Raw genomic sequence first — 15,824 nt, forward strand, 5'->3', positions numbered from 1 at the left:
AAAAAAAATCACTTCTGCGATCATGTTGATAGATTATTTGTACAATATTGATTCTTAATCATTGAGAAAAAAAAAATGAAATGAAATTCTCAATCACAGTGTTTGGCGTTTTCGTTTTTTTTCAAATCAATTTATCATTGTCTTATTTTTTTTTTGTCTATAGAATGAATTGATGCAAATGTTTACTCGACTCACAGTTATCATCATCATATTCAGATGCAAATTTCATTCAATATTTTATTCAGTGAATTCGAAGTTATGAATATGTACGATGGATGAAGAAAATTTTTATCAAAATATCAACAAAAAAAAATTGACAAATTTGAAAATTTTACAAATTTTCATTTAGTTATTTTCGACAAGAAAATGTTAAATGAAGAGGAATGATCACCATGATTCGGTATGATTTTATTTTTTCTTGTTTTTAGTTGATTGTTTATTTATTTATTCATTCATTCATTTTAGTCAACATTTGTCATCGAATGCTATTTTTGGATTACATTGCTGGTCGATTATTTTGTCAAAAGAAAAAAAATTTTCACTAAAATTCTGATGAATTTTTCAACAACAACAACGGACAACAACAGCCTAAATAGATTTCAACCGACCGAATATATACAAGCCACAATGGCAAGCAAGAAGAAAAAAAATAAGCCAATGATTTATGGATTTCACTCTCTTCCAGTCTCTCTCATAGTATCTCTTGACATTCAATTGCCACATATTTTTGGCCAGTTAAATACATCATCAACATGATGATGATGATGATGATGATGAATTTTACATTCAGATCCATACAGTGTGCAAGAGATATACAAAAATATCAACAATCAGCGACAACCGACAATCCAAATCATTAGCAATGCATGCACAGTTATTAATGTTGTTGAATTTTCAACAACAACAACAACAACAACAACAACAACAACAACAACAACAACAACAACAACAACAACAACAACAACGACGACGACGACGATGACGATGACGATGACGATGACGACAGCCAAAAAAAAAACGATTATTTCACAATTTGCTGATAATAATGATTGAAATATTGTCGTTGTTGTTGTCATCGACACACATCACAGCCACAGAATACATTTGCATAAAATGCGGAAAAAAATTTGGACAAAATGATCATTCAAATACCAGAATTTATTTAAAGCAAAATGGAAAAAAAATTATATTCCAAATTCTTTATTCATTCAATAAATAAAACACAAAATGGAAACAAATAAACAAAAAAAAAAAAAAATTAAACATCAATGTAGCGAGCAATAAGTCCCAGTGTTCAAGTGCCAGTTTTGTTTTCCATTTCAGGTTCAATTCACATTTATTCATTCATTCATTCATTCATTGATTTGAATTTTTGTTTACATGTTGTAAACATTATATTTTGACACTTTTTGTTTTGTTCATCATCATCATCATCATCATTATAATACAGGATATTTTCAACTAAATAGCAGTATTATAGTAGCAGTAGTAGTAAATAAATACTACACACACACAAACACACATGCACGCACAAATCATTATGCAAATCATTTACCATCATTATCATCATTATGATGATTTGATGAATAATAAAAACGATTTTAAATCAAATTATTTACAGCTCAATTACAGCTCGTTATTATTCTGGGGCTATTGTTACATAGTGGATCGATTCATCTATCGATCGATGAGAAACGCTCTCATGATGTTGACCCTTGTTGTTGTTGTTGTTGTTGTCGTTTTTTTTCCTGTAATAATTAACTCTTTTCATTCATGACAATGACATCCTGAAGTGTGTATGCGCGTGTGTGTGCGTGTGTAAAAAACATTGAAAATTTTTCTCATCAACGATAAAAATCAGAAAAATAGCAAAAAAAAAAAAACAACAACCATTGAAACAAACAAAACAAAACAAAAAATCAATCAGTCAAGTCACACACACACATTACACATGATATGCAATGACTTGACAAAAAAAACCGTGTGTCTTTCCAATCATTGTGTTGTATATCCATTTGAATTCTGGTAACAAAACCATCTTTGTTCCATCATCATCATCATCATCATCAATTTGAAACTTTTTTTCGCTCTCTCTCTCACTTTCCGGGATTTGAAATCAAAAAAAAAAAAAAAAAAAAAATTTCAAATTTAAAAAATTCAATGAAAATAAATTTTTAAATTGTTTCTGGTTCTAGTTTGGTCCCCTTCCTAGCTAGTTTAAATTTTTTTTTTACATGAATCGATATTGAAAAGTGTAAAAGTGTCTGTGCACACGGCATACATACACATTTATAATTGTGAATTGACTTGATTGTTGTTGTAGTTGTTACTGTTGTTGTGACTTGATTGTGACACTTTGTTTTCTGAAGTAAAAAAAAAAAAGATTGTCGTGTGCCATGTTGTACTTTGAGAATGAAACAAAATAAAATAAAAAAAAGTTACCGTAAACTATACCGTATTTTTTAACCGGCTTCAATGATGTTGTTGTTGTTGTTGTCCATATTATTATCATCACCATCATGGTCGTCGTAGTCGTAGTCGTCGTCGTCGTCGTTATATAATTGAGCTTATTATATTTGTTATTGACCCAATACAATACATTACCAATATATCGATGTATTTGTAGTACTTTGGTAAAAGAAAAATAAAAATTCGAGTGTTTTCAAGTGTGAGAAACATTATCATCATCATCATCATCATCATCTTATCACCATCATCATCAACATCTATCGCTCGTCTATCGTAGACGATAACAACAACAACAACAAATCACGTGCCATAATCTGATGATGATGTTGTGGATTGAATGAAAATTTTTTTTTCTGTTTGTTTGTTGAAAATTTTTTTCATTTAAAAAAAAATTAAAATTAAAACTGTTTGCCGGAAAATTTCTAAAAATTTTTTCTGTTCAAATCTAATGTGATCGATGTGTGTGTGTCTGCGTGTGTGTGTGTGATGTGTTATCTTGATCGAAATTTTTTTTCTCCTGTGCATCCGCCGATATTTTTTAATCGTAGCTAATTGGTGAAGAGTAAGAGATGCTTGAATTTTTTTTTTTTTTGGCTTCCAAATTTTGAAGCGTTTCAAAAAAAAAAATTGGATTATTTCACCCCCCCCCCCCCAAAAAAAAGTATCCATAGATCGTTGTACAATGTTTGAATATCATCGAATCGATCAATCGATTCAATGATTTGATGGACCTGTCCCGGGCAGCATATTTTCTTCTTCTTCTTCTTTTCCTCACTATACAAAGAAATTTTTTTTTTGCGGTTTTTTTTCTCCATTTACATCCCATTCCATTATTTGATTGCCTTACGGTGTGCTTGTGTGTGTGTGTGTGTATGACAAATCAAAGTGTCAAAGTACACTGTGTATGTGTGTGTGTGTATAACCGATGATTGAAGAGTTCCTGTTTTTCTGCAAATACGGGAAATATTACAGTAAAAAAAATGGAATTTTTCAATTGCTTTCGTCTGTCTTTGTCATATTTGTGTGTGTATGGTCAGAAAGAAAGAAAATGGTTCGATGTTATATTTGAACAATGTTTGAAAAAATTTCAAAAAAAAAATTTATTTCAAAAAAAAGAAATTTTCAAGTATCGTTCATTCAAACAAAACAAAAACATGGAATAAAAAAAAAAATTCAGCTAGCCACCGCTATTCACAAAGAGATTAAATTGAATACATACACTGTGTGTGTGTGTGTGTGTGTGTGTTGGCAAATAATCAATTTTGTTTTTGACACTTTTTTTTTCTGTCCATCCATTCATTCAACAATCATCGCTGATCATCATCATCATCTACCCAGGACCAACGACCATCATTGGAATGTTTGAGAATGATGATGATGATGATGACATTTTTTTTTGGCATTGAAAAATTTTTTTTCTCTTTCTCTCTCTCTACTTATTTATTTGTTTGTTTACCGACAAGATTATTGGATAAATCGAGCTCTAAAAGTGTTTGCTTGTTTGTTTGTTTGTTTGTTTATTTGACCAAATCGTATGACCAATAATCATTCCTGGTGGATAAAAATCATCTATCATTTTCATCGGATTGGATCGATTCGGTTTCAACTACCATCAATTTTAATTATGATATATATACGAAAAGAATGAATTTTCAAAAATTTTTTTTTTGAATGAAAATTTTAATTTTTCAATTTTCATCATCATCATCGTCGTCGACCATCATCATTAATAAGGATTTTCATCGAAAAGGTTTTTGTCTCCTCTGTTTATTTGTTTGCGTTGGCTAGCTAGCTAGCTGGATCAAATATTCCCGGCTACGATTCTGGGATGAAAATATGAATTCAAAATTTGTTTTTTTTCAAAAAAAAACAAATTCAACAAAAAAAAAAAAAAAAAATATCGACCAGAAGAGTCCCCACTGTCACCATATATAAAGAACTTATCATTTGTCATTATTGGATGACAATTTTTTTTTTTACTTTTTCTCTCCTATTACACACAAACATCACTGTTTGTCATCATCATAATCAGAATTATGACAAATAGTTTTGTGTGTATGATGAATCCTGTATTCAGAACATTATGTGACAGACAAATTGTTGTTGTTCGGAAATTGGTAAATATTTGCATTTTTTTTCACCAAAAAAAAAAAAAAAAAAATTATGGAAATTATTATGTAACGGTAAAGATGGAAGATGGAAAGAAAAATTTATTTCCGAAAATTGGACATAAAAAAACAGTTACCGTTCAAATTCAAATACAAAAAAAAAAAAAAAATAATAATCCCAATGTACGATGTTTATATCATCCGAGTATGTCATAACCAACAGCCACAGTGTAGATAAAATTTCCAATTTTCAAAATTCAATAAATTTCCATGTTTTTTATTTTGGTTTGAAATGAAATATAGAAAATTTATTCCATGTGTGTGTGTGTGTCGGTGGTTAGTTTTAAAAATGCAAATTTAAATTTAAAAAATTTTTTTGTTGTTGTTGTTGTTGGATTCGATTTCAAATTAAAATGAATCGATTTTTTTTCCTTTTGGTTGTTGTTGTTGTTGTTGTTTTATTGTTTGGTTGATGGTTGGAACACCTCTTCTTCCCCCCACCATCACCACAGTCGCTGTTATTTTCTGCAACCAAAAAATGATTTGATGGATTGATCAAAATGGTTATGTTCCAGAAAGAAATAAAAAAATGATTCTCAACTGTGTCCCAAGTGTGTATGGTGCTGATAAAACCAGAATTTCGTTTTTTTTCTTTTTCTGGTTGTAGTTGTTGTTGTTGTTATCATTATTATTGAAATTGGAAAAGCTGATCAACAACAACAACAATCAGACTAGATTTTTTTTTGAATAAATTTTTATTCGATCAAAATAACTAGAGAGAAAGAGAGAGTGAATCGAAAAAAACAAATTTAAATTCGAAACATAACTTATTGAATGATTATTTATTCAGAAAAACCAACAACAACAACAACAACAACAAAATTTCCAATTCAAAATCAATCACAAATAATAAACATAAACACACACACACACACACATCATCGATGATTTGTGATAATAATCAAATGAAAATCGCCGAATACGTACTATATGTATGGCATTGATTCAAACAAATCATCAACTCATTTTACATTGAATTTCTTCATCATGCATGCATGAATATGATGAAAAACAAAAACAAAAAAAAAGTGAAAAAAACAAAAATAAAAATGGAAAAATCGTGAGTCAATTTTTTGTTGTTGTTGTTTTTTTTTCTGCAATTTTCATTTTGTGTGTGTGTGTGTGTGTGTGTGTGTGTTTAACCTTCATTGTTTTTGTTGTTTTTATTATTCATTCTTATTTTAAATTCAAAACCATCAACCACCACCACCATAATCATAATGACAACTAAAATGAATGAATAAACGAATGTGTTCACTTTATAAACCGGATCATCATCATCATCACCATCATCATTATTATGATGATCCAGGTAACAGCATTCATTTTTGTTTTTGTTGTGTTTTTTTTTTTTGGCAACAATATGATTTCTGGTTGTTGTTGTTGTTGTTGTTGTGATTGTTGTTTGATGATTTATTCACGTATGGATAGAGAAAATGATTGAATAATAATTTTTTTTTCTTTTTTTTCATTCCATTGTCATCGTTGTGTTCAAAATCACAAACTGTCAATAATAATCACATTATGATTCTTTTCTGATTTTTCAATTCAAAATTTTCCCCTTTTTCTCCCCTCTGTCAGTCAGTCAGTCAGTGTGTGCGTGTGTGCACGAATAGATGATTCATTGAGTTGTTTTTTTTGTTGTTTCTTGTTGCTGTTCTTGAATGGAAAATCTTGAAATATTCAACAAGTTTCAAGTTCAAGTTTACAATGAAAAAAAATAGCTGATCCGTTACGATCCATATATCATCATCATCATCATCATCATCATCTGGGAATCATATCTGACATATCTTTAATGATGATGTTTTATCTCTTCTTAATGATGATCATGATGATGATGACGATATTACGACCAAATGGAAATTTTTTTTTCTTGTTTTGTTGTTACAAATGGCCGCTCGTGTTAAATTATCATCCAATACACAAGCAAATATTGGCCAATTATGATCAGTTGAATGAATTCTAAGCAAATGAAACAAGAAAAGAGAAAAACAAGAAAAATCATCCATCCTTACCACTAGAGAGACAGAAAAAAATAATTAAATGGTCGTTGAATACAACAGCAGCCAAATCATCATCATTATTATATAATTACGAGGCACACAATGTGTAATCAAACCCTTTTTTGGCCAATTTTTTTTTTGGGTAAATTATTAAGTAATTTTATACTCTTTGATTTGTTAAAATTTTCAAATTTGAATCTATATTGATTGAAATTGGCAATATTTTTTTTTGTATTGAAACCAAACGCCAGAGCAAAAGAGATTATCATATTAAAACGATTAGTATATCATATATAACGGTAGTGGTTAATTTTCATTTTCATTTTCATTTCATTTTTCTTGTTATTTTCTTCAAATAAAAACAAAAAAAAATTGAATGAACACACACGAGTAATGGTGCATTGTCTTTTTTTTTTTTTAATTTTCTCTGTTGTTCACCTTGTTGTTTTTTTTTCTGTTCAAGGTGAATGAAATATTATATTTTCATAAATCCATCATCACCATAGTTTTCTTTTTGCTTTATTTTTTTTTCATTCACTTTTTACTTAATTTTTTATGATTACTAAATTCAATAACACACACACACTCACACTATGATTGTGCACCCTCCATTTAACGGTAGTTTTTTTGTTGTTGTTGTTTTTTTTTGCTTTATTCGTGAATTTAACGTGTGTTTAACCCTTTCTTTTTTTTTGGTTTTTTTTCTCCATTGTCATCAACGTGTTATGGATTGGTCGGTGATGGCCACTCATTATTATATTGAATGTTTTGACATTTTAAATGTTGAAATCCAAAACAAAAATTAACAACAACAACAACAAAAACTGAATCTTGTGATTAATTCATTTTTTTCCACAAAAAATTTTCATTCTCGTTGATTGGCGTCCATCCATTTTCTCATTTTGTTCATTTGAAATTTTTTTTTGTTTGTTTTTTTTTGTTTTTGGTGTGTGAATGTGCGTTCAATTCAAATTTCAATCGTCATCATCATCATCATCATTTTTTTCACAGCTTTTTTTCTGTTGTTATTATTATCCAAATCCATAAAGTTGTTCAATGACAAATTTTGTTGTTGTTTTTCCTCTTTTTTTTTATTTTTATCATCATCATCATCGTTGTCGTCGTGATGATGATGATTAAGATTGTCAATTTTTTTGTTGTTGTTTTTTGGTTGGTAGAAACAGGAAAACGCAACAATAACAACAACAACGAAATAATAACGTTGAATAAAACGACGAAGCAAATCATCAATAATCATGTGACTTAAATGTGAATCTATGAATAGAAAATAAACGTTCAATTTTTTTTCTATTTTAATTCTGAATGATATCATTTTTTTTTTTGAACATTTCGATCGAGAATCGACAAAAATCGAATCATAGTTCAATTTGATCAGTAAATGTCAAATTCAAAACAAAAAAAAATTTTTGTTCATTCCTGCTACTACTAGAGTTGTGTTGTTGTTGTGTAATCACATTGTATCTATCTCTGTGATTTGTTGACTAGCTCATTACTATTGTAGAGTTGAAATTGTACAGCCAAAAAATGAGAGAAAAAGAAAGAGAAATGCATTTTTTTTTTTTTTTTTTTGGTCTCTCAATTTTGTAATTCAACCGACACACAAAAAAAAATGACATAACATTCTTTTGTACGTAATTTGAGTGTTTTATTGGTTATACTGGAAAATTAGAGTGAAAAAATAACCAAAATACAAACCAAGCGTAAACCACGATCATGATCATGATCTTGATGATGATGATGATGATGATGATGATTATTGAAGAAAGGTTATTATCCATAATCATAATCATTATTATAATCATCATTAGAAAACAAATCTTGTGTGTCACCACCAACTACAACTATCACCACAATATATATATAAGTATTATTACTATTGTCACCATTGTCGTTGATCATTATGATGGCGATGATGATAATGATGATGACCATCATTATCTTTTCTTTTATTTTCTTTTCTTTTTTTTACAGCCATCTGAAAATCCCATATAGCATAGCAGATGTATTATGGTGGAAAAAAAAGGTTTGAATTTCCTAGTAATCCTCATGGCTCTAATATATTTGATCATGATGATGATTTGGAAACAAAACAACAACAACCACAACAAGTCAATGTGGGGTTGAGATAACAAACATGAAGAAAAAAAAAATTCTCAAACAAATTGTCGCTCCTTTAGTTTTTCTATTTTTGATATTTGATGTACAATTCTCTAATGATGATGATGATAATGATTGCACATCATCAATTTGTTGATGATTTTTTATTTTATTTCTTCTCAGTTCTGTTCTGTTTGGTTTGATGTTTTGTTTGAAATTTAATCCGTAATTCACACTCACACTCGCACACACGCATAGGCACATTAGCAGTGACATTTCAAATTCCTCCATTAAGCGGGATTTTTTTTCTCGCTTTCAATAATAATAATGATGATGATGATGATGATTCCATTTCATTTCATTTCAAATATTAAAACAATGACCAGTCGTTCGTTTGATTCGGATTGGTTGGACAAATCGATTGGATTTTCTTCTTGTTTTTATTTGAAATTTTCAGTTTTTTTCACTTCAAAAAAAAATTATGAGTCATTTCGTTTATTATTCTAAATAGAAATGGAAATCGATCGATCGATCGATTTGATATGATCTGATGATGATGATGATGATGATGATTGTAATTTAAATTTAATTGAAAAAAAAATTTCAAGCTTTATAAGAGTGAAATTCTTTTTTTTCTGCGACTTTTGCTGAGACGTGTGTCATCATTGTCGACCATTTTTTTTTGTTATCCATATATTTCTGATCCATAAAAATGGACCAGTCTCTCGTTGATTGATTCATTTATTGGCTCATTGGTTTTGTTCATTGGATCCACACCATTACCAAATATCGTCGTCGTCATCGTCATCGTCGTACTCGGCACACTTGGATACATTTCGTAATTTTTTTTTCTCAATTTTTTATAAATACAAAAAAAAGCTTTGGATTTCCAAAATGATTAATTATTATTTTTTTTTGTATCCAGAAAATGATGCGGTCCACACACACACACGGCCAGACACGACGATGATGATTCCGGCTTTTTATATTGTTGACCAATGAAAATTGAATTTTTCCAATTTTTTTTTTTGAAAATGTTTTAACAGTGCTTAATTGACTTCGTTTTTTATTTTTTTTCTTCTCAATACAAACTTGTGATGATTAATTAATTTATAACAAACTTTTAGTGATCACATCGATTTTTCTCTTTCTTTCATTCGATACTCTTGGGTCCGGCATTTTTTGATCATTAATTTTGATTTATAAAAAAAAAAAAAATACAACCAGCGTGGTGATGTTTAAACATTTGAATTTTTTTTTTCGTTTTTGTGTGACCAATAACAACGAGATGAGATGAAAAAAATCGACAAACGACAGCACATTTGAACGTATGCGTTTGGGTCAAACAAGTGAATTGAATGAATGAATGGAAAAAATCGATATTTATCGAATTTTTTCTTGCTGGAAATGAAATTGATGATTTTTTTGTTTGTTGTTGTTGAGAAATGATGATGATGATGATTTATATTCCACTTGGTATCCAATGGCCATTGTTGTTGTTGTTGTTGTTGTCAAGTATATTTTCTTGCGTCCATGTAGAAAAAAATTGAAATTTGATTCTGGACATCATCATCATTGTCATCACAAAAATATCAAATAACTTGACCTTTTTTGGCTCCATTGTGTTGCTGTATGTGACACATCAAATTTTTTTTTTATTCATTAACTTAGCAACAAAAAAGAAATTAGTTTTCTTTTTTTTTGGATAAAAAAAATAACCTCGATCTAGGGACCCATTAACAGGATGTAAGAATCACACGTGCCCACAAATGATTGTTGTTGTTGTTGTTGTTTCTGGTTGTTTGCTGTTACTGTTACTGCTGCTGCTGACCAATGTCCATAAATTCTAATTTTCATTCAATAGATTGTTTTCTAAATGATCCAAAATGACCAGAATGATGTTCTGATGTGTGTGTGTCTGTCTTAAATTACATTAAGCTTTTTCATTTGTTTGTTGTAACAATGTTCAACCTTGGTTGGTAAGTTAGTTGACCTGGTCGTTATCAATAATTTGTCCATAGAGAAAATTAAATTTCCATCAAATGAAACAAACAAAATAGAGAGAGGAAAATTCGTTTATTATCCATGATGATGATGATGATCGGCAAACTTTCCATAACGATATTTTTATCGATTTTAATTATTTTTTTGTGTCCATCGTCATAGTCATTATTATTATTATTATTGAATGACCATTGGAAATAATAATAAAAAATTTTGTTTGTCAATTCATTGATTGAATTAATTCTGCTAGAATTTTTTTTTCTCGGCAATTTGATTATCATAATGATCGGATGGTTTTAATAAATGTGAAACGATAGAGAGATGGATAAATGTAAGAATTTTTTTTTCACTCCACATTCGTTCATTCATTCATTTTCTAAATTCACAATTATTTTACTACCTTTGAATTGATACGAATTGCTTCTGGTAATAATGGTGATGGTAGTAGTGACCAAATATAGATTAATTGAGATGGAAATATCGAGTGATCATAATCGTCATCAACTACAGCTATAACATACCATATCTATCCATAATCGTCATCATTGCTATCCAGGGAACAACGAAAAAAAAAACAAAACAAAACAAAACATTTGAAATGGAAAAAAATTCGAATCATTTTTTTTTCGTTCAGCTGGACATTGGTCAGCCATATCATTTTATTTTCATAAATTCACTTCACTTGTTTTATTGAATAGAATATATTGACCACAATGTTTTTCGGGATATATATTTTTTCTTTTTTTTTTGTTCCTGGATAGATATATATATCGGAAACATGAACAATAATGAATTCATGGATGCAGAAAATGTTTTTAATGCATCAATGGACATTGGCTATTTTTATTTTTATATTTTTTTTCCACAATATCCAAGATCTAATTGAATCGATGGATTTTTATTATTATGGCTGATCCACTATATATATATATTTTTTTTTAGCTGATGACCATCATCATTTACTACCATTTTTTGTTGTTGTTGTTGTTGTCTGAAGTGATACTTTATTTATCGATGGACATCAATGGATGGACACACTTCAACACGTGTGGACAAATGAATGCACAGAATCTGTTGTTCAGGTTGATACGTGGTTGTTGTTGTTGTTGTTGTTCTTCCGATGATTCTGTAGTTTTTTTTTGTTTGTTTGGTTAGAAATTTTTTTTTATTTTTTATTTTATTCTCAATTCTAATCTAATAAATGAAATTCTGGAACATTTCATTTTTTTTATTCTTTCTTTATTCTGAATCATATCATTTTTTGTTGTTGTTATTTTGAACTATAGTTGTCGACTTTGGCACTTGAAAATTGTTTTTAATTGGATTTTATTTTTCACTTGTTCATTGCTTCCAGTCTATTTGTAGTTTGGCTCACCAAATTTTTTTTTCTGGTGGATTCTGGTGGCAATGAAATTTCACATTTTTATGACAAATTTTTTTTCGATGTGTTTGTGCGTGTTTGCCACACACACACACACACAAATAACAATAATAATTCGTAATTTTTTGCAATTAAATTTTTTTTTGTTTTCAAAAAAAAAAAAAAACACAAAGAAGAATAAAATTTGTATGATCCTGGAAAATTTTATGCTTTACGCTTCAATAGTGACCCTTCGTACTTTTGTTGTCGTCGTTGTTGTTGGTCAAATTCTCAATGTTCAGATGACAAACCAAATGTCCATTTGTTTTTTTTGTTTGGAAAGAGAATCATTGAAAAATAAAAAAAAAAAATTTCATTTGGATTTAGATTTTAAGCCAGCGACCACCAAAAAAAGATGTTTTTTCAGTTGTTGTTTGAAATGAAATGAAAAAAAATTCTTTCGATGATTTTAACGCGTTTTTTTTCCTTTTTCGTTATTATTGGAATCAAATTATCGTTTTTTTTGTTTTCTTTTGCTGAGACGATTATCGCATGGACGAACAATTTGGGATTTTCGTTTTGTTGTTGTTGTTGTTGTTGTTGTTGTTTATTTTGATTTTAAAATGAGAAAATTTTTTTTCTTCATTCGATTTTAAATTACATTTTTACCATTGCTTGTGCGATGATGATGATGATGATGGTGATGCCAATTGGATTTTCAATGTTCACGTGTTCATGGTGTGTGCGTCCAATTTGGCATTTTATCCAGGAATCAATGACTTGATCACGAATGATTAATCTATTTTTTTTTTATTTTTGATTACTAATTCCATTGGTAAATTATGGTACCACATATGATGACTTTTATTCCAAAATTTTGGATACCTAAGTTTTTTTTTTCACTGCCAAGTTATTGCATAGCGATAATTAATTTCTCACCATTCTGTGTATTATTTTATTCTACCATTTCATTTGATCAAGAATCAAGAATAATAATTTATTACCATTGTCATAATTTTCATTTTCATTTTCATTTTTCTACATTCTCAATTCTATAATTGTTTTCGTTTGTGATCATCATCATCATGATTATTGTTACTATCATCATTTGCATCATTGGTGGATGATGTTTCTTGCCATTGCATTTTTTCACAGTTTTTTTTGTCTGGTATCGATTCTGGTTGGAAAAAAAAATTATTATTCATATTCACACATTCAATCATACAGTCTGTTTTGTCTGATATGATTATTGTGTCTCTGGGTTTTTTTTTGTTTGTTTGGCTGTTATTGCCAGTGTTTCATTTACTATATCAAATGAAAAAAAACATTAATTATATGTGCTCAGCATCTATGTGAAAGTATATTTTCATATATGCAAAAAGTTTAGCATCAGCAGTAGTAGTCTGGAACTAAACTAACTGTGAATCTGACTGACTGAATAAAAAATGTATTCAAATGACTAATACATGAATTGCAAAAAAAACCATGTTTTTTTTCTCCGGGTGTCAATTGGAATACAAACACACAGAGATATACAAATACAGAGAGAAAATAATTCTGACACAACCAGAAAAAAAGTCCATTTTTCATCTTTAAGCTTTTAAGACAAGTTTATGTTTTTTTTTTCAATTTTCTGGTAAGTATATGTGTTATTAGAAAATTACAAACTAACAAACTAACTAACTGACTAACTAACTAACCAGCAAAATGAACAAACTAACTACTACTAACCGTCAAGACATGTATATTGGTACCAAATAAATAAATGAAACAAATTCATACAAATTCGCAGTGGTACAACAGCGGATTATATAACCGGACCAAAATCACAATGTGTCTAAATATTGTGCTGTGTAGTTTTTTTTTCTCCATTTCGTTGTTCATTAATCCTACACTTTTTTTTATTTTATTGAAAAAAAGGCTTGATGATGATCCAAATGATTTGTCGATTGGCATTGAAATTTATCGAATTTTTTTCTCTAGTTTTTTCAGTGAAAAGTTGCTGTTGTAGTAGTAGTAGTCGTCATTAAAAATAATCTTGTAATTAACTGATGTTTGAATTTGAATTTTACGATTTCATTGCCATTTAGCAGCCGTTAGTGGCGATAACAATAACCGTGTGTGTGTGTACAACAAAATGGCATTGATATGGGTGTTCAATGTGTGTGTGTTTACATGCAATTTGTCAAGGGTTTTTTTTACCAGTCATTTTTAAAACATTTAAAATGATTGTAAAAAAAGGGGTGGTTGCAACATTTTTAAAACAATTAACGTAACGTACGGGTTGAAAAATCAATAGATTGAAACGATACATGAATGTTAAGTGTGTGTGTGTGTGAAAATTCTGAGATTGATGATGATTGCCATTACCGGATAATCCTTTTTTTTATATCGTTCCACTCTTCATTTTGTTTCAAATTCTTTTCCCATTCAATTTTCAAAAAAAAAAATGGACAAAAAAGGGTTTTCGTTCACGTTCATCTTTTCATTTGAACAGCAAAAAAAAAAATCAAAAAACGTGTTGGCCATTAATTATGATAACAATTAAAAACAAAAAATCAAATCAAATAACAATGACTATGGAATGAGAGATGAATCATTTTTTTTTGCATCGTAAATGAAACATTTACGTTTTGTTTTGTTCCATTGATCCATGAATGAATGTGTGTGTGTGTGTGTGTGTGTGTATGTAATCACGTGCCATTAATTTATCATCAGAAAATGTCATATTTTTATTTCATGTTGATGATTTGTAAGTTTTTCATTTAGAAATTCAAGTGTTAAGACCAATAATAATCATCATCATCATCATCATCATAGAAATCAAGATTAATTAATATGTAAACATTGAAATGAAAGAACAATCAATCCATGGTGGAAACTAACCGCTCAATGTTCTATTTCGGTTGATTTCCCAAGAACAAACAGAAATAAAAAGTTTGAATAAAAATAAAGGATTTGAATGTTGATGGCCTTCTTCTTTACTATGATTAAATAATTTAAAGCTAAAAATTTAACTAGACCTACCGCACTCTCAGACACACTGAGAAAAATCATGTGTGTGTGTGTGTGAGATTGACAGATTTTTCTCTCCGAGAAAACACAATGTTTCTATTGATAAAAAAAAAAAAAAATTTCTGACTAAAATAAATAACACCATCACCATCATCATCATCATCATCAATGATGAAGTGAATTTTTGATGAACAAAGAAGTGATTATTATTTTAGATGGATGGAAAAAAAAATCTTATGTGTGGCTCGTGTCAGTGTTAGTTTTGTTTTTACCAACAATTTCAGCAAAACAAAAAAAAACGTCTAAAATTCTTGACAAATGTCTAGTTTCTCTCTGGGTGTGTGTGTGTGTGTGTGTGTGTGTATAGAATCTAAAAATCAAATTCAAAGACAAATTCATATTCTTTGTGTGTGTGACATTTAAATTGAGCATTTGACGATGCTCTGTATTTATTTATTTATTTTCATTATTCAGTGAAACAAACGAACGACAAAAAAAAAATTTGCATGTTTGTCACATGATGCAAAAAACAACAACCATCCATATAATGATGATAATGATAGACCTTTCGTCAAACAATGGTGATGATGATATAGAATATTCTGATGATGAATTGGATGTGCAATATTATTATCCTTGTGAAACAAAAAAAAAAAAAAAACATCCATCATGAACTAAGAAAAA

Source organism: Dermatophagoides farinae, chromosome 1, assembly GCF_024713945.1.
Source record: "Dermatophagoides farinae isolate YC_2012a chromosome 1, ASM2471394v1, whole genome shotgun sequence".
Lineage (NCBI taxonomy): Eukaryota > Metazoa > Arthropoda > Arachnida > Sarcoptiformes > Pyroglyphidae > Dermatophagoides > Dermatophagoides farinae.